At 32.6% G+C, this 23217-nt stretch overlaps 1 protein-coding gene and 1 long non-coding RNA gene across 2 annotated transcripts in view; one reads left to right on the top strand and one right to left on the bottom strand.

Moving 5' to 3' along the window:
• The window catches only part of LOC120412772 (uncharacterized), a 138695-nt gene that overhangs the window by 45467 nt on the left and 70011 nt on the right, over positions 1–23217 (top strand). The gene's annotated exons all lie outside the window — the stretch shown is intronic.
• LOC120412773 (uncharacterized) lies at positions 14556–15581 on the bottom strand. The gene is made up of 3 exons (XR_005604862.2): positions 15247–15581; positions 15098–15189; positions 14556–15042 (listed from the first exon to the last, which is right to left on the bottom strand). It is a non-coding gene; the product is annotated as an uncharacterized LOC120412773 (long non-coding RNA).

The following is a 23217-nucleotide window of genomic DNA, read 5'->3' on the forward strand; positions in this document are numbered from 1 at the left end:
CCCTCATAGTTTCCATACAAATCGCCATACAAAGTTCAAAAGTCAAATTTCAGATGTCGCCATTTTGAATGTTTTTGTGCTTAAATTTAGTGCTCATTTAGTGCTATTTAGTGCCCTATATCCCACATTTAGTGCCTTAATAGTTTCCATACAAATCGCCATACAAAGTTCAAAAGTCAAATTTCAGATGTCGCCATTTTGAATGTTTTTCAGTGTTAAAATTTAGTGCTCATTTAGTGCTATTTAGTGCCCTATACCCCACATTTAGTGCCCTCATAGTTTCCCTACAAATCGCCATACAAAGTTCAAAAGTCTAATTTCAGATGTCGCAATTTTGAATGTTTTTCAGTGCTAAAATTTAGTGCTCATTTAGTTCTATTAAGTGCCTTATACCCCACATTTAGTGCCCTCACAGTTTCCATACAAATCGCCATACAAAGGTCAAAAGTCAAATTTCAGATGTCGCCATTTTGAATGTTTTTTCGTGATAAAATTTAGTGCTCATTTAGTGCTATTTAGTGCCCTATACCCCACATTTAGTGCCCTCATAGTTTCCATACAAATCGCCATACAAAGTTCAAAAGTCAAATTTCAGATGTCGCAATTTTGAATGTTTTTTCGTGCTAAAATTTAGTGCTCATTTAGTGCTATTTAGTGCCCTATACCAATAATTTAGTGCCCTCATAGTTTCCCTACAAATCACCATACAAAGTTCAAAAGTCAAATTTCAGATGTCGCCATTTTGAATGTTTTTCAGTGTTAAAATTAAGTGCTCATTTAGTGATTTTTAGTGTCCTATACCCCGCATTCAGCGTCCTCATTGTTTTCATACAAATCGTCAAAAAAGCCTTCGGCTAAGTGCAAGTATGGGGTTAAAAATGTTTTTAGTTTGAATTTATACTTGATTTAACATATTTTCACACTGGAATGATTTAGTGCCTTCGACTTAGTGCAAGTATCGGACTGAAAATGATATTTTCTAAAAATTTCAACATGTTTAAACATATTTTCACACTGGAATGATTGAACATATTTTCACACTGGAATGATTTAGTGCCTTCGACTATCGGACTATCAGTATCGGACTGAAAATGATATTTTCTTAAAATTCAAACTTGATTAAATATATTTTCTTACTGGAATAATTTAGTGGGAACTAGTCAAAGGCACTAAATCATTGCAGTGTGGAAATATGTTCAATCAAGTTTGAATTTTAAGAAAATATTATTTTTTGCCCGCTACTTGCATTTAGTCGAAGGCACTAAATCGTTCCAGTGTGAAAATATGTTCAATCAAGTTTGAATTTTAAGAAAATATCATTTTTTGCCCGATACTTGCATTTAGTCGAAGGCACTGAATCGTTCCAGTGTGGAAATATGTTTAATCAAGTTTGAATTTTAAGAAAATATCATTTTCAGTCCGATACTTGCACTTAGTCAAAGGCACTAAATTATTCCAGTAAGAAAATATATTTTTGCAATTCCGTTTTGAAACTACTTACTTTTCCTGTCATTCTTGAACGACGAAATAGCCTACTTTTCTGTACCAAAAATAACAGAACCGAATAGCAACACTTTTCAAAATAAATGCTGAAAAGTTCTACTTTTCAGCACTGAAATGGGTGCTGAAAATTTGAACTTTTCAGCACTTGTTTCGAAAAGTAACACTTTTCAACATTTTTTTGATTCAAACGATTTATTGACAAAATACATGAAAATTTGACATAAAATTTCACTCAATGGGTGTTTTTCGGAATTGCAAAAAATGTTGTATGGAACTCGTTGCAAAACTTGATTTTTTCAGCACTCTTCGTATTTATCCAACTCGGTGAACCTCGTTGGATAAATGTACGACTCGTGCTGAAAAAATCCTCTTTTTGCAACTTGTTGCATAAACTACTATTAATCATGTTTGAATTTTAAGAAAATATCATTTTCAGCACGATGCTTGCACTTAGTCAAAGGCACTAAATCATTCCAGTGTGGAAATATGTTCAATCAAGTTTGAATTTTTAGAAAATATAATTTTTTGCCCGCTACTTGCATTTAGTCGAAGGCACTAAATCGTTCCAGTGTGAAAATATGTTGAATCAAGTTTGAATTTTAAGAAAATATCATTTTTTGCCCGCTACTTGCATTTTGTCGAAGGCACTAAATCGTTCCAGTGTGGAAATATGTTTAATCAAGTTTGAATTTTAAGAAAGTATCATTTTCAGTCCGATACTTGCACTTAGTCAATGGCACTAAATTATTCCAGTAAGAAAATATATTTAATCATGTTTGAATTTTAAGAAAATATCATTTTCAGCACGATGCTTGCACTTAGTCAAAGGCACTAAATCATTCCAGTGTGGAAATACGTTCAATCAAGTTTGAATTTTAAGAAAATATTATTTTTTGCCCGCTACTTGCATTTAGTCGAAGGCACTAAATCGTTCCAGTGTGAAAATATGTTCAATCAAGTTTGAATTTTAAGAAAATATAATTTTAAGAAAATATCATTTTTTGCCCGCTACTTGCATTTAGTCGAAGGCACTAAATCGTTCCAGTGTGAAAATATGTTGAATCAAGTTTGAATTTTGAGAAAATATCATTTTTTGCCCGCTACTTGCATTTAGTCGAAGGCACTAAATCGTTCCAGTGTGAAAATATGTTGAATCAAGTTTGAATTTTAAGAAAATATAATTTTTTGCCCGATACTTGCATTTAGTCGAAGGCACTAAATCGTTCCAGTGTGGAAATATGTTTAATCAAGTTTGAATTTTAAGAAAATATCATTTTCAGTCCGATACTTGCACTTAGTCAAAGGCACTAAATTATTCCAGTAAGAAAATATATTTAATCATGTTTGAATTTTAAGAAAATATCATTTTCAGCACGATGCTTGCACTTAGTCAAAGGCACTAAATCATTCCAGTGTGGAAATACGTTCAATCAAGTTTGAATTTTAAGAAAATATTATTTTTTGCCCGCTACTTGCATTTAGTCGAAGGCACTAAATCGTTCCAGTGTGAAAATATGTTCAATCAAGTTTGAATTTTAAGAAAATATAATTTTAAGAAAATATCATTTTTTGCCCGCTACTTGCATTTAGTCGAAGGCACTAAATCGTTCCAGTGTGAAAATATGTTGAATCAAGTTTGAATTTTAAGAAAATATAATTTTTTGCCCGCTACTTGCATTTAGTCGAAGGCACTAAATCGTTCCAGTGTGAAAATATGTTGAATCAAGTTTGAATTTTAAGAAAATATCATTTTTTGCCCGCTACTTGCATTTTGTCGAAGGCACTAAATCGTTCCAGTGTGGAAATATGTTTAATCAAGTTTGAATTTTAAGAAAGTATCATTTTCAGTCCGATACTTGCACTTAGTCAATGGCACTAAATTATTCCAGTAAGAAAATATATTTAATCATGTTTGAATTTTAAGAAAATATCATTTTCAGCACGATGCTTGCACTTAGTCAAAGGCACTAAATCATTCCAGTGTGGAAATACGTTCAATCAAGTTTGAATTTTAAGAAAATATTATTTTTTGCCCGCTACTTGCATTTAGTCGAAGGCACTAAATCGTTCCAGTGTGAAAATATGTTCAATCAAGTTTGAATTTTAAGAAAATATAATTTTAAGAAAATATCATTTTTTGCCCGCTACTTGCATTTAGTCGAAGGCACTAAATCGTTCCAGTGTGAAAATATGTTGAATCAAGTTTGAATTTTGAGAAAATATCATTTTTAGCCCGCTACTTGCATTTAGTCGAAGGCACTAAATCGTTCCAGTGTGAAAATATGTTGAATCAAGTTTGAATTTTAAGAAAATATAATTTTTTGCCCGATACTTGCATTTAGTCGAAGGCACTAAATCGTTCCAGTGTGGAAATATGTTTAATCAAGTTTGAATTTTAAGAAAATATCATTTTCAGTCCGATACTTGCACTTAGTCAAAGGCACTAAATTATTCCAGTAAGAAAATATATTTAATCATGTTTGAATTTTAAGAAAATATCATTTTCAGCACGATGCTTGCACTTAGTCAAAGGCACTAAATCATTCCAGTGTGGAAATACGTTCAATCAAGTTTGAATTTTAAGAAAATATTATTTTTTGCCCGCTACTTGCATTTAGTCGAAGGCACTAAATCGTTCCAGTGTGAAAATATGTGCAATCAAGTTTGAATTTTAAGAAAATATAATTTTAAGAAAATATCATTTTTTGCCCGCTACTTGCATTTAGTCGAAGGCACTAAATCGTTCCAGTGTGAAAATATGTTGAATCAAGTTTGAATTTTGAGAAAATATCATTTTTTGCCCGCTACTTGCATTTAGTCGAAGGCACTAAATCGTTCCAGTGTGAAAATATGTTGAATCAAGTTTGAATTTTAAGAAAATATCATTTTTTGCCCGCTACTTGCATTTTGTCGAAGGCACTAAATCGTTCCAGTGTGGAAATATGTTTAATCAAGTTTGAATTTTAAGAAAGTATCATTTTCAGTCCGATACTTGCACTTAGTCAATGGCACTAAATTATTCCAGTAAGAAAATATATTTAATCATGTTTGAATTTTAAGAAAATATCATTTTCAGCACGATGCTTGCACTTAGTCAAAGGCACTAAATCATTCCAGTGTGGAAATACGTTCAATCAAGTTTGAATTTTAAGAAAATATTATTTTTTGCCCGCTACTTGCATTTAGTCGAAGGCACTAAATCGTTCCAGTGTGAAAATATGTTCAATCAAGTTTGAATTTTAAGAAAATATAATTTTAAGAAAATATCATTTTTTGCCCGCTACTTGCATTTAGTCGAAGGCACTAAATCGTTCCAGTGTGAAAATATGTTGAATCAAGTTTGAATTTTGAGAAAATATCATTTTTTGCCCGCTACTTGCATTTAGTCGAAGGCACTAAATCGTTCCAGTGTGAAAATATGTTGAATCAAGTTTGAATTTTAAGAAAATATAATATTTTGCCCGATACTTGCATTTAGTCGAAGGCACTAAATCGTTCCAGTGTGGAAATATGTTTAATCAAGTTTGAATTTTAAGAAAATATCATTTTCAGTCCGATACTTGCACTTAGTCAAAGGCACTAAATTATTCCAGTAAGAAAATATATTTAATCATGTTTGAATTTTAAGAAAATATCATTTTCAGCACGATGCTTGCACTTAGTCAAAGGCACTAAATCATTCCAGTGTGAAAATATTTTCAATCATTCCAGTGTGAAAATATGTTAAATCAAGTATGCACTTAGCCGAAGGCTTTATATGACGATTTGTATGAAAACAATGAGGGCGCTAAATGCGGGGTATAGGACACTAAATAGCACTAAATGAGCACTTAATTTTAGCACTGAAAAACATTCAAAATGGCGACATCTGAAATTTGACTTTTGAACTTTGTATGGCGATTTGTATGGAAACTATGAGGGCACTAAATGTGGGGTATAGGGCACTAAATAGCACTAAATGAGCACTAAATTTTAGCACTGAAAAACATTCAAAATGGTGACATCTGAAATTTGACTATTAAACTTTGTATGGCGATTTGTATGGAAACTATGAGGGCACTAAATGTGGGGTATAGGGCACTAAATAGCACTAAATGAGCACTAAATTTTAGCACTGAAAAACATTCAAAATGGCGACATCTGAAATTTGACTTTTGAACTTTGTATGGCGATTTGTATGGAAACTATGAGGGCACTAAATGTGGGGTATAGGGCACTAAATAGCACTAAATGAGCACTAAATTTTAGCACAAAACAAATTCCAAATGGCGACATGTGTCATCTGGCTTGTATTTCAAATTTAAGTATGGCGATTTGTATGGAAACTATGAGGGCACTAAATGTGGGGTATAGGGCACTAAATAGCACTAAATGAGCACTAAATTTTAGTACTGAAAAACATTCAAAATGGCGACATCTGAAATTTGACTTTTGAACTTTGTATGGCGATTTGTATGGAAACTATGAGGGCACTAAATATGGGGTATAGGGCACTAAATAGCACTAAATGAGCACTTAATTTTAACACTGAAAAACATTCAAAATGGCGACATCTGAAATTTGACTTTTGAACTTTGTATGGCGATTTGTATGGAAACTATTAGGGCACTAAATGTGGGGTATAGGGCACTAAATAGCACTAAATGAGCACTAAATTTTAGCACGAAAAAACATTCAAAATGGCGACATCTGAAATTTGACTTTTGAACTTTGTATGGCGAACTATGAGGGCACTAAATGTGGGGTATAGGGCACTAAATAGCACTAAATGAGCACTAAATTTTAGCACTGAAAAACATTCAAAATGGCGACATCTGAAATTTGACTTTTGAACTTTGTATGGCGATTTGTAGGGAAACTATGAGGGCACTAAATGTGGGGTATAGGGCACTAAATAGCACTAAATGAGCACTAAATTTTAGCACTGAAAAACATTCAAAATGGCGACATCTGAAATTTGACTTTTGAACTTTGTATGGCGATTTGTATGGAAACTATGAGGGCACTAAATGTGGGATAAAGGGCACTAAATAGCACTAAATGAGCACTAAATTTTAGCACGAAAAAACATTCAAAATGGCGACATCTGAAATTTGACTTTTGAACTTTGTATGGCGATTTGTATGGAAACTATGAGGGCACTAAATGTGGGGTATAGGGCACTAAATAGCACTAATTGTGCACTAAATTTTAGCACGAAAAAACATTCAAAATGGCGACATCTGAAATTTGACTTTTGAACTTTGTATGGCGATTTGTATGGAAACTATGAGGGCACTAAATGTGGGGTATAGGGCACTAAATAGCACTAAATGCGCGCTAAATTTTAGCACTGAAAAACATTCAAAATGGCGACATCTGAAATTTGACTTTTGAACTTTGTATGGCGATTTGTATGGAAAATATGAGGGCACTAAATGTGGGATATAGGGCACTAAATAGCACTAAATGAGCACTAAATTTTAGCACGAAAAAACATTCAAAATGGCGACATCTGAAATTTGACTTTTGAACTTTGTATGGCGATTTGTATGGAAACTATGAGGGCACTAAATGTTGGGTATAGGGCACTAAATAGCACTAAATGAGCACTAAATTTTAGCACAAAGAAAATTCAAAATGGCGACATGTGTCATCTGGCTTGTATTTCAAATTTTGTATGGAGATTTGTATGGAAACTATAAGGGCACTAAATGTGGGGTATAGGGCACTAAATAGCACTAAATGAGCACTAAATTTTAGCACAAAAAAAAATTCAAAATGGCGACATGTGTCATCTGGCTTGTATTTCAAATTTTTGTATGGCGATTTGTATGGAAACTATGAGGGCACTAAATATGGGGTATAGGGCACTAAATAGCACTAAATGAGCACTAAATTTTAGCGCAAAGAAAATTCAAAATGGCGGCATGTGTCATCTGGCTTGTATTTCAAATTTTGTATGGCAATTTGTATGGAAACTATAAGGGCACTAAATGTGGGGTATAGGGCACTAAATAGCACTAAATGAGCACTAAATTTTAGCACAAAGAAAATTCAAAATGGCGACATGTGTCATCTGGCTTGTATAGACCATTTTTGGCCCACACCACAGAGGACACAGTCCGCGCCCCGGCGAACGTCTGTGAATGGGCTGGCCCCGGGTGACGTGCTTCGATTTTTTGGTATTTTAGCACTCGTGCATAGCACCTTCCTCACTCCAAATTCAGGTGTAGCCACCCCGCCCTGTCACAGCTGGCTGTGATAAATTATGTATTTTAGTCACTTCGTTTATTGGTTTTTAGTGCACACACACACAGGAGGGACTTCCCGGGTGTTGGGTTTTTGCGGGCGCGACGGGGACGTGACCATGGGTTCGTTTTTCTCGATGGTTGAGGAGTAGTTTTTGGGCCAGGAATGGTTCCCTGCTGGGTTCAGTTACTTGCAAATTTACTGCATTGAAATGAGTATTTTTGTTGAAATTTATTATTACATTATTTTTAAATTTGAAATTTCTCTATATTGGAAAGTCTGCTTTTAATAATTTGGTATTCTTTACATATTAAACAAAAATAATGAAAAATTTGGTATTGTCACGATATAAAATTTTAAAAATATTTACATTGGCCTTATATAACTTGAACATGTTTTTTTCTGATGATCTTCTAGAATTTTAGTTATTGATGGGATGCATTCTTGAAACAAATTTACTGTCTAAAACTATAACCAGTTTTTATGGTATGGTATAGCTGATATTGTTGTTCACGACAAAAAAAGCTTATTTTTCTGAGCATAATATCCCTTTTTAAGACCTTAGAGGGCTTAAATGCAACTTAAAATTATTTTTTAATATTTACTTCTCAGCTATTCATGACAGAAAGTATCATTCTTTACAGTTCGTTCTGAGGGAACCATAATTAATCTATTGTTAAATATTGTCTTGTAATTTTTCTGTTGCATTAAAATCAAAAAGTGGTTTTAAATTGTTTTTAAGCCTGTTATTTACCGTTGTACAAAAAAATAATTTAGGGCATAATCCCCAAAGTAAACACTCTTTAATGTTTTCAATTCACTAAAAATGTCATGCACAAGATGGTAAAAAATGATTTAGCATCGCTGTGATTTTTGCCTTCCTCACCTTACTGAGGAAAGGCTATAAAATCACTCGAAAAACGAAATTCTTAATTTGACCACCTAGACCCACCTTCATGTATACATATCGACTCAGAATCAAATTCTGAGCAAATGTCTGTGTGTGTGGTGGGATGTTGATCAAAAAAATTTGCACTGGATTATCTCGGCACTGGCTAAACCGATTTGGACCGTTTTGGTCTCATTCGATCCGTTTTGGGGTCCCATAAGTCGCTATTGAATATTATAAAGTTTAGTTAAGTACTTCAAAAGTTATGCTAAAAAAACGATTTGAACAAAAGTCCGGAAGATTGTAAAAAGGGTGGTTTTTGTAAGAAACCCCGTCATGCTATACATTTTTAGAAAGGTTTTTAAAAGACCTTTCCAACGAGTTCAAAAGATTGAAGATCTGACAACCCTATCAAAAGTTATACGCACCTAAGTGTAATTTATGCACCTTTTAGAGGCCGGATCTCATATATTTCGATGAAAACGTTGTCCGACTTGTCGTTGGATAGGTAATCAAAAGACCTTTCCAACGCGTCCAAGACATTGAAGATCTGACAACCCTATCAAAAGTTATAAGCACTTAAGTGTTATTTATGCACTTTTTGGAGACCGGATCTCAGATATTTTGATGAAAACGTTGTCCGGATCTCTCATGCGACCTATCGTTGGATTGGTAATTGAAAGACCTTTCCAACGCGTCCAAAACATTGAAGATCTGATCACCCTATCAAAAGTTATAAGCACTTAAGTGTTATGGATAGGTAATCAAAAAGCCTTTCCAACGCGTCCAAGACATTGAAGATTTGACTACCCTATCAAAAGTTATAAGCACTTAAGTGTTATTTATGCACTTTTTATAGGCCGGATCTCAGATATTTTGAAACATAAGTGCCCTGCAATATTAAGATCTGACTACCCAGTCTAGTGGTATGAATTATGAGTCAAATTGATAAAACACTCAAAAACACCGCCCTTTTGTATCTATTTTGGATAGCACTCCTTAAATGTTCACGGGTGTTCCCCTCAGGAACCGGGAAAAAATAACTTTACTCCTTAAATGTGAGGAAGGCACCAACCACATAAGGGTGGATTAAGTAACGTTTTTTAATAAGGATTCATCCTCCTCCCTAACTAGAGAGTGACATTCTTTATGAAAGAAGCCTAACTCGTAATTTTCAAAATCGTTAGAAATGAAATCAAACTTTATTTTGCTTGATTTTTGAAAAAAGAATCCAATTCAAACCAACAACAACATTTTTTTATAGCAGGTGATTTTTTTGAAAGTATCACTCTGAAAATATTTTATTTTTAAATGCATCAGAACTTTGTTAAACTTCAAATTAATTTAATCTTTTTTAATTTCTGTTAACTATAAAAACAAAAATTTCAACACGTTTTGATAGGGTTTTTACTTTACATTTCATAAAAAAAAATTATTTCAAAAAATCTTGAAAACCAAATATTTTAGACATTTTTTAAGAAACAGATCCACAAAAATGATAAATTATTAAAAAAAATAACAATCGAACGAATTTGACTTTATAGCTGTCGGCTATTGCTAGTGCCAACCACTAGTGTCTTCCTTTTTCTACAAGGACTTCGTCGCCCTGGGCTCCTAAGCAGGGTTGCCAGGTTGCCAGATAAATATGAAAATGCCAGATTTTTCAGATGGCAGCCAGAATAAAGATTAATCCTTTTTTGTGTCAAAAATTAAAATAGAAAAAAAATTGTAAGTATTTATTTTGATGAAAATGTGAATTCTACCTTTTTGAGGCCAAAAACTTAATATAATATATTCTGATTTCTTCAAACTTTTGAAAAGATTCATATCTTCTTTCCTTCCTGTAAGATTTTCGTCCGTTTTTCCCAGATTTTTTTTTTCGTTTTGCTGGCAACTCTGGATGCTGATCCAAAATTGATTAGGATCACTCAAATTTGTTTTTTAGGATAAAAAATTCGCTTGTTGAACAAAAAAAATTGAATTTACGAGCCACGGTTTTACCATTTGAATGAAAAAAGTGTTTAAAAGTGCATTATACACCTGTCCAGTTGTTTTGCAATCATTAGTTTCAACGATGCCAGATTATTTTTTGGGAAATCTGTATTTTCTTAAAAATAAATCTGTATTTTATCTGTATCATGTCGAATTCGAAGCCATAGAAGACATTTTTAAATTTTTAACAGCAGATCTAAGCTTTTTAATCATATTAAAGCATAATTCTGTTACTAATTTGTGTAAATTTTAAAAAATGATCATTTAAAAAAAAACTGTAGGGGAAATATACCCATTTTAATCACTCTAAGCCGTTCGACCAATTCTCATCACTGTCGCCGTTTTCCGCTATTAAATCAACATTTTCCGATGTATCAACAATGGGGAGTTGCTTGCTCACTTTTTTTGAGCTATTTATTACTATGGAACAGTCAAAAACACTTTATTAAACCTGTAATTCATGATCAAAGTGCTGATAGGCCGATACTAGAAATAGGCTGAAAAAGGGTATAGTTCCCCTATATACAGATTTATCTGTATATCTGGCATGGCTGTAAGTTTCCAAAATATCTAAGTATTGACGAATTTTTTTTTTTTTTTAAATAAAGTGTGTGCGGTGCTGTACATTGGAATTTCATAAAAATTCAAAATATTTTAAGTCCAGCCCAAACATGCTGAATATGATTATCAATGCAGAAAGCGTTTTAGATTGTTTTCAGTTGATTTGACTTTTGTTTTCATAAACATTTTGAAGTTTTTTGAAAAAAAAAAATTTTTGCCCCCTGATTTTTTGGACCATTTTTGAAGGGGGGGCAGACATAAACTTTGAAAAATATGTGCAACTGCCTTATTTATCCTTGTGATATTAATGAGAAGCTACAGATGAAAATGAAAAATTTACATTAGTGCATTTAGCTTCAAAAGAAATAAGTTTTCAAAAAAAAAATGTTACTTAATTTTTTTTTGGTAAGATTGCATAAAACATTATTTAAATTCATACCTTATTTTTTAACTTAAAAAGCAAAATTGATTCGATGAGTTGACAAATATGGTAACATTAGGTGCTTGACATAAACACTACACGTGCTTTGAAAATTTAAGTGAACTGAAACCAATTCCTTCATTTTACAGTGGGGCACGCGCTGCTAATCTCTCTTAATTAATTACGGAAAATCATATACAACTCGGGACAAAAAAGGCCACAGATTTTTAAACTAAAAAAAATCAATCTTTATGTAAAATCTTGTCAAATTAAATAGTGAAAGACTAATCCATCGGAAACCTCGGAAAGATCCATTTTCCCTCATTTTTTTTTGAATAAGAAAAAAGATTTTTATTGACAAATAGGACAAAATTTACCCTCTCCTGGTATCTCCGGTGGACTATCTCACAATCAATGGATTTTTAGTTTTATACAAGAAGATTATGAAATTTGTAAGTTTGTTGAAACTCATTTTAACATATTTAGAAATTTTCTGGTATAATTGTGTGCAGTTTTACATTAAAGCTGAATTTCCAAAGCAGCAAAACAAGCCTTAAAATAGACAATAAATGGTAAACTTCCAATTACTGACAAATTGAGTCCGGAATAAAATTAAACCATCCAATTGTCTGACAAAATTGTCAATGAATATTTCACGAACTTCGCCGAGCCTCTCCTCTAAATAAAAATTCGGCAATTCGTCGAAGACGAAAAACGAAACAAAAAAAAGAGAAAAAATAATAATCATCATGTAAATCCGCGCTTAATTCCGGTAAAACCGATCCACATTTTCCTGTCCCCCCCTCTCACCACATTTCATCCATTTCACTGGAAATATTCAAATTATGGCCACGTTTCGGTGACACTCGTTGACAACTCAACTCAACGCTATTTGTGTGTGAGTGCAGCGTATTAAATCTGGTTCGGAAAAGTTACTAAAAATATCTGCCCGTGATTTTCCCTTCGTTCTGCGCCAGCAAAATGAGCAGTGGGAATTGTGGTTTATTTTTGGAGAGGGGTTGACATTTTTAACGCAATTTGTGTGTTTAAAAAGTTTGCACTTTAATTCAATTTCCAAAATGTCATGGTTGATAACTTTGTTTATTTTTATAAGTTGACTATTTTTATACTTTGTGTTCCATCTTAAACTCAAAACTAGATCTGTTCTTGTCGATTTCCAATCGATTTCATTCCAATCCCTACAAAAACAAAAATAAAGATTTCCAAAGCTCTGTCGCCAGGAACGGAAATACACACCAAACCATTCTGCCGTCTGCTCGGGTGGTGACTGTGTGAGAAAGGTGACACAAACAGACAGACCGACAGACAAACAACGCTGTGTGGTGTGGTGTAACTTTCTGTTACAACAACTGGAAAGGCCACGTGGCTTTTGTTGGTGGCGACCTGCCACGGCCAGATGGAGCCACACTGCCTGACACACTGAGAGACTGTGTGCACTTTGGAGCGTGTGTGTGTTGGGCTGGGTTAGGTTCAATCACCCGCTTGTAAGGCTTGTTAGCCGGGTTTAGGGCTTGTTAGCATTTCTTGTTTTACTTTTCTTCAAATTATCAAATAATTCAAAAATTAGTTTTAAATCTCATTTAAGAAATAAAATCAAAAAATTTAAAATGCTAATAAGCCCTAACAAAATGCTCCACTCCAAGAGCTTGTAAGCACTTAATGCGGAAATGTGACGAAATTGGCAGCAAATCAGCGCCAAATGTGTCAAAAAGGACAACCGCCACGCAACGCGAAACTCGGTAATCCTGGTCAGAAATTAACAAGATTAAGTGTTATTATTTGCTTCTTTTCCAAGTTTTTTTTTTCCGGGATTGTTCTGGACTTGAACTCGTCTTAATGAGTAAAGAAGGAAGTCGAACCTATTTTCGGGACGCGCTTATGTCACACAAACCCCCAAAACATGACCTTCTGGAAGTGAGCAGCAGTTGTGACGCGTAGGGATTAGTCCAGATTTGCGGCCCCCTCGTTGATTGCAACGGTGGTGGCGGATTATTGGCCCACCAGGCGTGGGTGGGAGCGTGTGTTTGCACCGGTAAATATGTCAATTTGAAATTGATTTGTGCGGGGTGAAATTAGTGTGGTCTGTGGTCTGGGAAAGGTTGTGGGTTGCGAAATTGATTGCTGGTAGACTTTTGAGGCAATTTGAATTTTTACAAGATTTTCTAATGATCGAAACAAATAATAAAATTAAAAGATCTTAGCCCAACTAATAATAGATTTATTTCTCTCTCTCTTTTCCAGGTAAGTTCATGGCGTCCGAAAATCAACAGATTAAAAACCGCACTTGTAAGTCAACCTAGACAACGTAAACATAGTTAAACTATCCATTACTAACAGGAAGGGTAAAATAAAACATAATTTCGCATAAAAAAAACTATATTTACCAAAAGATTAACTCTCCCACAGGCATTTTGATGTAATTTATACGTTACGATATTTTTTTTCTCGTCATAATTTGAATTTTACTTAAATTTCCGAAAACATTGTTGTATTTGAAACAATATTCTCGAATGAAGAATTGAAAGAAAATAATGGGCTGGAACAGTGTTTGCTGTTTTAAATGAAAAAAATCGATTTTTATTGGTTTATTTGTTGAAAATTGATTTAATAATTTATTTAAAAAAAACCTTGTCATCCGAAATTCACTGTCTACAAAATCCGATTTCATGCACTAATAATTTTTGTTTTTTTTTATTTGGCTTAAATTTTTTGGGACCTTCCCTATGACCAAAGAAGCCAATATGTGTCATTGGTTCACCCATACAAGGCTCCATACAATTTTGGCACCTGTCCATACAAAAACGGTGCGTAAATATTCGAAAATTTGTATTTTTCGAATGAATTTTCTGATCGGTTTGGAGTCTTCGGCAAAGTTGTAGATATTGATGACGACACTTCAGAAAAAAATACACGGAATTTTTTTCGCCGATTTTTCACGCAGAAAAATCCGATTGTGAATCTGGCAAAATGTTGGGCGTAGCCCACAAACATGTTTGTCATCTCAGGGCCGGCTAACATGTTTGCCAAATTCAACCTAACATGTTTGTGGGTTCGACAAACGAGATTGTTGTCATCAAAGCGAAGGATGTTTGTAATCCCAATAATCATTTTTATTAAATTGACAAACATGATTGTTGGTGTAATAAACGTTCCAGGTTGGTTTGAAAATCAAGATTGTAGTTCCAATAAATTATTCGTGTGAATTTTCTACAACTCCTTGATGTTTTCTTTTGTTTAACGATCAAAACAAGGTTTTGCATATTTTCTATATTTTTAGTCAAACCTTCTGTGTACAAAATATAAATTCCGTTGCATTGTAGCTATCGCCGCTTGTTGCTACACTGCTCTCTAGCTATAGTACATTCCGCCATCAGCTCCGGATCATCCGCGTGAAGCATTGCTTTTGTTTCCAACTTCAGAATCCCTGTGAATAAATTTAGTATTATTTATTTTGGAAAATAGAAAACCCTTTTTGTTACCTGGTTGATCTGCCCACCCATCTGTAGAGAGATTCCAAAAATCATGTTCCAGCCAATCGATGATTTGAAATGCCTCAAAGACCACAAGTTTTCTGCAAAGGTTAAGCGATGTCTTCAAATAAGTTTACCCAAAAATAATTGATACCTACCGATATTTTTTTCAAATTTAACCCTTAATCAATTCCACTCTGTAAATTATAAGCTTCGATTCATGACTGCGAGATTAATAATTATACAAAGAATTTCCGATCTTTTTAATGTTTATTTTTGGCTTCGCCATCTTGAAAGCAGAATAGAGATTTCAAGAGATGTTACACTATAAATTTTGTCTACACGTTTATGAAAAGAAACTGACAAATGCTAAACCAGTTTGTCAAACGGAATAACATCATGGTTGTTTTGCTAAAATACGTTTATTGAACCGATATAATACGTTTGTTAAGCCAATAAACAGGATAGTAGGATTCAATAAACCTGTTTGTAAATTCAAACTCACAACATTTGTGTGCGTGTTTATTCACTTTTTTAAAAAAATAAACTATTTTCCAAAAAAACATTTTTTTCTCTTATTTTTATACTTTTTTTATATGTTTTAGGGGACACAAAAACCGCAACTTTTGAGCCTTGAAAAAGTATGGACAAAAATGTTGCCAACGAGTTATAATTTTTTGAAACTAAAATATTTTTTTTGCTGAAAAAATTGCAATTTCACTCGAATTCTTTTTTGACTTCAGTTTTTTATGTAGAATCAAATTTGCAATCGAAAACTACTTTCCAGTTGTTTGATAATTTTAACTGAAAAGTTCCAGTTTTTCGATTTTTTAAAAAAGTGTCCATAATTGTCTTGAATTTGAAAACGATTCTCAAAAAATCTGTTAAGAACTTTTTGATTGCGAATTGGATTTTACATTAAAAACTCGGATCAATAAAAATCGAGTCAAAATTCAATTTTTTATCATAACTCGGCGACAAATTTGTTGTCCATACTTTTCTATGACGCTTTTTTTGTCCCCTAAAGCATGTCAAAGAATTTAAAAAGGTAAAAAAATCAAATTTCAGGAAATAGATTTTTTGTTTAAAAAAAATAATTTAAATAAATTACAAAAGGTAAAAGATTTCAAGAAATAGATTTTTTGTTTAAAAAAATCATTTAAATAAATTTCAAAAGGTAAATAAAATCCGGAAATAGATTTTTTGTTCAAAAAAAAACAATTTAAATAAATTTCAAATGGTAAAAAACAAATTTCAGGAAAATGTTTTTTTCGTTTAAATAATTTAATTAAATTTCAAAAAGTAAAAAAATTCAGGAAATAGATTTTTTGATTAAAAAAATTTTTTGTAAGTTTTTTCTTTATTTTTTCTTACTCTTGGTAATCTCTTAGTTATAAGCAATAATCGTTCCAAAATGGATTGAGATTTAACACACAGCTGAAAGGAACTCCAAAACTCTGTTATGAACTGCAAAAGAACTTATTGTAACAAGATTATTCACTTATAAAACCGAATTGAATTGAATTGAGAATTGATTAAAAAAATAATTTAAATATATTTCAAAAGGTAAAAAAAATTGAATTTCAGGAAATATTTTTTTTTGTTGCAGAAGGTTAAAAAAATCAGGAAATAGATTTTTTGTTTAAAAAGTAAATTTGAATTGTCAAAAAAATCCGTGCCCATTTTTTTCTGAAAAGTCCTCATCAATACCTTTACGTGACAAATTTAACTTTATTTTTCATTCAACATAATTATTGAGTCTTTATATGTTCTTCTATATCTGAATCTAACAATATCTGATTTTTTTTTTTTGAAAAAAGGACAGCAATTAAATTCAACTACATTTTCAGTATTTAATGGTTGATGTCCTATAATTACACGTAGAAGACATCTGATAACAGTATAATGTCTGCTTTAGAGATTTTGAATTGAATGTTACAAAAAAAACAAATAGATAAATTATAACATATAACAAATTTTAAACGTATGCATAATAATTCCTCGACACTTGATTCATGTAAATTCATAAAAAAAAAATAACAATTGACTTAAAAAGATACAATCGACAATTGTCAAGGCAGTTTATCGTAATATAATTGTACAGTCAAACAATTATTTTTTTTAATTTGTGAATCTAGGAATGCAAAACTAAACATGTTTGCAGTGAAATCTGTTATAAGAAATAAACTCTCCTCTCCCATCAAAATAAACAAAAAGGGGCAAAACAAAAGCAATATTTTTTTTCATTTAAAAAAAATCGTGAAATTGATTGAAAAGTATTTATTATACTTAATCCATTTACAAATTTTAAATTTCTGAACCGCAAATCGGAAAAGACGAACAGTTTAGGGAAAAAAATAATTATAAATTTATTGACTATTTGCAAATTTACGACAGTAGCTTATAGTGTGTATCAAGGTGTGTATAGGTTTTTGTTTTACTTTTTTACTACATATTTGAAAATTTAGCTTGAAATTTGAAATTTTTCGACCTTGCAGAGGGATAACAATTTTATAGATAATTTGTACAAAAAGTCAGAAATTTCAAAGACGCAAAATTATTTGTGTAATTTTTTTGAAACTTTTTATTGATCCTTGCACAGTAACTTGGATTTGGCCCGCACTTTTCTCTCACACTTTTGACAACAAAATTTCCAAAAACTAGGCAACCAGCAGTTGTTTATTTACATTTCCAGTCGCAGTTTCCACCAAACTGGACATTCGCACTTTAAAATTGCGATTGACAGGTGAGCAACATCGGCTCGCTTTGATCATTTTTGAGAAAATTAAAATTTCCCAAGCCAGTTTGACAAGTCGCAATAGTGCGATCGATAGGAATAATTTAGTGCGAAGTCCAAGTTAGTGAGAATTGCGCAATAGTAAACATAAAAAGTAACTTTTTGACTAAGTGGCCATCCATAAACCACGCGGCCATTTTTTTGAAATTTCACGCTTTTGTTCATTTTGGAAAATTGTTCACACTAAAATAAATTGTTGAACACATGAAGCGTGCATCATCGCTAATATCTTAATTTTTTTACGTGGTTTATGGATAGCCCCTTAATAAAGAATATAATCAGCTGCTGAAAAAAAATTAGATCACATAAAAACTGCATTGAAAAAATACATAAATAAGACAAAAAAGAAGTTGTATTATACGGTCTTAAATCATTTAAGGGCTTATTTTTATTGTAATTTACATGTTGAATAGTTGATATATACATGTATTTCATATTACATATCTATATTTTTGTTCTAAAAGATATTTATTTATATTCGATCACCGAAAAATATCAATCAAAACCCGTAATCACAAAAGATATTCATCTTATAACTAACTTTTCGACATGATCAAGAAATTTTAAATTGGGAATCTCAACAAATCCGATTTTTCAAAAGTTTCATAAGGTTCCATAAAAGGGACTTCCTTAGCTTTAAAGACTTAAAGAGCAAGAAAACAGGTTTTGACCAAAAACTGGATTTTCGGCGGTTTTTCAAAGTTTAAAAATCCCATAACCTCCAAAGTAACTTTTTTATGGACGCTCTTTTATGGGTGTCAAAGGTTCATTTAAAATATAAAATGTGTATTTATACTGTTGAATTTATTGTCCAACAATTTAATGGCTTTAGCAGTTGAACAAAAAAAAATACAGCTGATTTAATTCTAAAAAGGAAGGCTCTGTAAAAAAAATTATGAAAAAAGTAAGATAATCAGACAAAGTCCTGCCAGAGCATCGATACAACAAAAATTTCATCCCAACATAATGTTGTAAAATTTTACGATGTCTCCCAGCAGACGTCACAAAACCGAGTGTTTTCCTCCGTTACAGCCATCTGGCTAGAGAAAAAAAAGAATGAAAAAAAAGCTCAACTGGAAAAAGCGGAAAAGCAGATCAATTTTACTGCTATCGATTTTCGCAGCGAAATTTTCCCTGCTATCACACTTTGGAAAAACAGACACACCACACCAAGATTTACAGACGCCCCAAAAGTGAGCAGCAGCTCGCGCCAATGACAAATGAGAAATTTAATTTTTCCACCAAAATGGGTGAAAGTTTTCCCCCTCCTGCGAGCAGCAGCACAGTTTTCATTTTCGCCCTGCCCCTCTTCAAACAACAGACAAATTGAAAACTTTACGTCTGGCATTTTAAGTTCTGTGTCTGTGGCAGACTCTTCAAAACCGGGAAGTTGGGTTTGTCGGGGAAGGAAATTGTTCGCTTGGTTTCGCAGACGGGGAATGCACAATTATCTCGACGGAGAGATGCACTTGCACTGTTTTGAGTTTGAGCTGGAAAGTTTTTTGAGCTGATGAGTCAATCGCTGGGAGGAGAAAAGTTTGAGTTTGCACAACGTTGATGTCTACGAAAGTTTTGGAAGTTGATAGTGAGGCAGTTCAAACAAAGATTTATTAGAGAAATAAAAGGTGAATTCCATCAAAAAATTTCATAATTTCCCCGTCTAACCGGCCTAATGGAGCGCAACCCGCGCAAAGTTATAATGACAAACGAAAAAAAAGTAATAATAAACTAGCAAAAAAATAAGATGATTTCCCAAGTAGTCTCATGGATAATCATCGTCCTCATCATCATGCATAGCGCGTCCTCTTCTAGTGGGCTAGAGAAAAGTGAGTTTTTGCTTGAATGAAAGTGAAAGAAAGAAAAAAAGAGCCAAGAATGGAAAACGTCAATGCCAGCTTCGTTCTGCGGCGCGCTCATTGACGTCATGCCGTCGACGCTGCTACAAAAGTGAGCTCGAACAACAATACAATGGAGTCGAACACACACACATATTTTCATTTGAGTCAGAGTTCATTTGGTTTCTGATTGTTGGCTTCTTGTTTGAATAAGACACTTGCCACCGAGAATAGCGCGATGCTGGATATTCTGGTTTGAGAGAAGAATTAAATTTGTTCAATTTTATTTTTATAATACTTTTACAATCATTTTACTGATTTCAATGTTAAACCAATGAAACAGCTAAACAAAAAGCAAAAAAAAAGTCAACTCTTCCACGAATGCACCTAACCTTAACTCACTTTTTCTCGCACCACGTGTAGGATTAATGACTCAATAGGTGTAAGTAACCGTAACGAAGCTCGTGTTCCAATTACCTTCCAACCCCCCACAACCCTTTCCCCAACCCTTATTTTCCATTTTTCCTCCCAACGCAACGCAACGTCTGTATCGGACCGGAAGTGATCAGCCTCGTTTTCTCACCAAGAGAGGGCCTGTCTTCATTTGGCCGATGGTGCGGAAAATTGTTTCCCACCTGGCCACGGGTCCTCGTCGGTGACCACTTTATGGGAGCGATCTTTTCGAATTGTCAAGAAGGGGTGGCCAGGCCAAGTGACGAACCGGAAAATTCGCTTTACGACGCCATTCTTGCTCGCTTGCTGGTTGCTACTCTGAAGGGACTTACCATGGGCCCCGGACATTGGAGGGAAGAGCCTGTGAAATGGGAACGCAACAATGCATATGTGGAGAAACAGGCTGAGATCAGTGGACTTCAAATTTTCAAATATTCTTGGATTCAAAATATCAAATTCGATGTACAGTATCGCATAAAGGGTTTTATTACCGTAAACTGGGGTCAATCGGGACACATGGGGCTAATTGGGACAGCAGTTTTAACCATGTTGGAGCACAATATTTTGATTATTCTGGTTGGTTTCGGATAGAACAGACTCAGGTCAACAAAATGTGTACATCCATTTCCACATTTAAAAGCTTTAAGTGCTCTAAAAACTGCTGTCCCTATTCAGACTGTAGTTCCGATTCACCTCAGATTACGGTACTTTGAAAATAAGTTATTTTAATAGGTTCTTATGATTGTAAGACAACTGTACTGATGTAAATGCAATTTTACAATTATGTTTTCATTAAAATGTTGAAGCCGTGGCTTTCAAAAAATCTTGGTGAGCAAAAATTTATAGAAAATGCTTGATGAAACATTCACAAAAAAGTAAAATTATTATCTGTAACGTGCTCCAAGCTATTATCTAGAACCGTTGAACTGAGTTGAAGTTTTCAACAAATGGTCATCCCATATATTCTTGGTGTTATAAGAACAAAAATGTAAAATGTATTGAAAATACAAAGAAAACCTTTACCTATTTAAATTACCATACAAATTCAGATGGCCTTTCATCTTTAAGAAAAACTTCTCCGAAATAAAAATTTCATTTTTTATTTTTTTAAGGTCAAATCCTGCTTCTTTCTAAAACAAAGGATTACCCGTTTTTGTAATACTGACAATGAAAAAAATCTATCGAAAATAAAGTAATATCATGTTTTAACTTTCTCAAAGCAATTTTAACCGTCTACTGCCCAGATTTTTTTTTCGAAGATTTTTATTTTCCCCGTGTTGTCTTACGAAATACTTTACTTCTCTTGTTTTATGTTTTTCTGGTTTCATTTTTAAGTATTTTAATTTGCATTTATCTTGTTTAGTTTATGTTTGTTTTTGGTAGTATTTGGCCTATTCTACCACCTCCTACCATTACATTTTGCCTATCTATTTTTTCATGTTTGTACAGTCACTTTTTCAATGTTTTGCTTGTTTTTCACATTTTCTGCTATGAAATAGCACCATTATCATTTAAATGCGTAAGGCATAGTTTTAAAATATAGGAAATGTTAGTAAAAAACACAGTCAAATTTGACCCCTTAAAAAATTACATTTTTTAAAACATTGATAAAGTCACATAAAACAAGTCAAACTTCCAAACCATAAATTTCCTAAAATTTTAAGAGTTCTTCTTTCCAATGCTTTTTAATGATCGAAAATTGGTTGAAAAGTTGATTTTTGGCGATTTTTTAAATTGAAGTCCGTCTAAAGGCGGGGTTGGGTTGTAGAGGGTTAAATTATTTTTTAAACTTCTCGGTCCGTAACTTTTCATGTTTTTTTTTTTTTTTTTAATTGAATATATTCGATGAGTGGAAATTTTACACATTTTACATTTTTTTACAGATTTTCAGGAGAAACATGTTTATTTTTAGCTCGTAAAATTTGTAAATTTTGTTTGCAGTAATTTAATTTATTTTGATAAATACTTGTAAAATTTTTAAAAAAATGTGGAAATTCTGCATCTCTCAGATTTACAGCTTTCAATTAAACTTCAAGTTACTTATTTTGTAATTGCATGCAAAACATGGTCTAAGGTTTTTTTTTACCTATACTGGAATTGTCCGAAAAGATTTTGCATTTTGGCATTTTTTGTCCCCTATAAAAAATTAAAGTACATTTTTTTGGAATTTAATTCTTATGGTAAAAATAAATGTGATTTCGACCTAACAAAGTTTTCCGTACGGCCCGCGAGCTGAATAGATTTTTTCATGGAATCCTGCCCACTCAGGATTCCTAATGTGAAGTTGTCTAAAAGTATTAAGAACCAGATATTTTTTTAAAGAAAAATGATAGAATAAATATATAAAATAATCAAAAAATTTAAATGACTGTTTAATTTTAGTTACTTCAATATTCATAAAGATTTAAGAAGTATTAAATAAGGGTTGTCTCACTTTTTTAAAATTACATATAAAACGTAAAAAATAAAAACGTAAAAAAAATCCTTAAAGACATTCATATTATTATTTTTTGTTCTGTATCTCTCACTATTTTCTTAGTAAAGATAAAACTAACGGGTGAGCTTTCTTCCAGTCAGGCTGTAATTAAAAAAAATATTTTTTTTAGAAATTAACAATTAAACACCGATTTTTTAAATACAACATAATTTTCATTATTGAGCGAAAAATACACTTTTATGATGTTATTTCATAGAAATTTGATTTTAGTTTTTCAACCTTTGCATTCAAAACTACATCCGGAACATTTTCGATTCTAAAATCATTTAAATAAAAAAACATTGAAAAGAGTAGCAAAATGTTTCAAGCAAAAAAGGTAGTTAAATCCAAACATATTTGTAAAACTATAAAAAGATTACTTTCCAAAAATTGCAAAATTTGGTGAAGTTTAAACCTAAAAGAATAAAAGCATCGAATTGAATGTCTTTTCAGGCAGTAAATTTGATTCGAAAAGAATGACGCGGAAGCATATATTGTTAGAATTTTAAAACTGGAAACATTTACAGTCTGTCTATCCGGAATTGTGCGACTTTTATTGCTAATGCTA

Source organism: Culex pipiens, chromosome 2 (genome assembly GCF_016801865.2).
Source record: "Culex pipiens pallens isolate TS chromosome 2, TS_CPP_V2, whole genome shotgun sequence".
Lineage (NCBI taxonomy): Eukaryota > Metazoa > Arthropoda > Insecta > Diptera > Culicidae > Culex > Culex pipiens.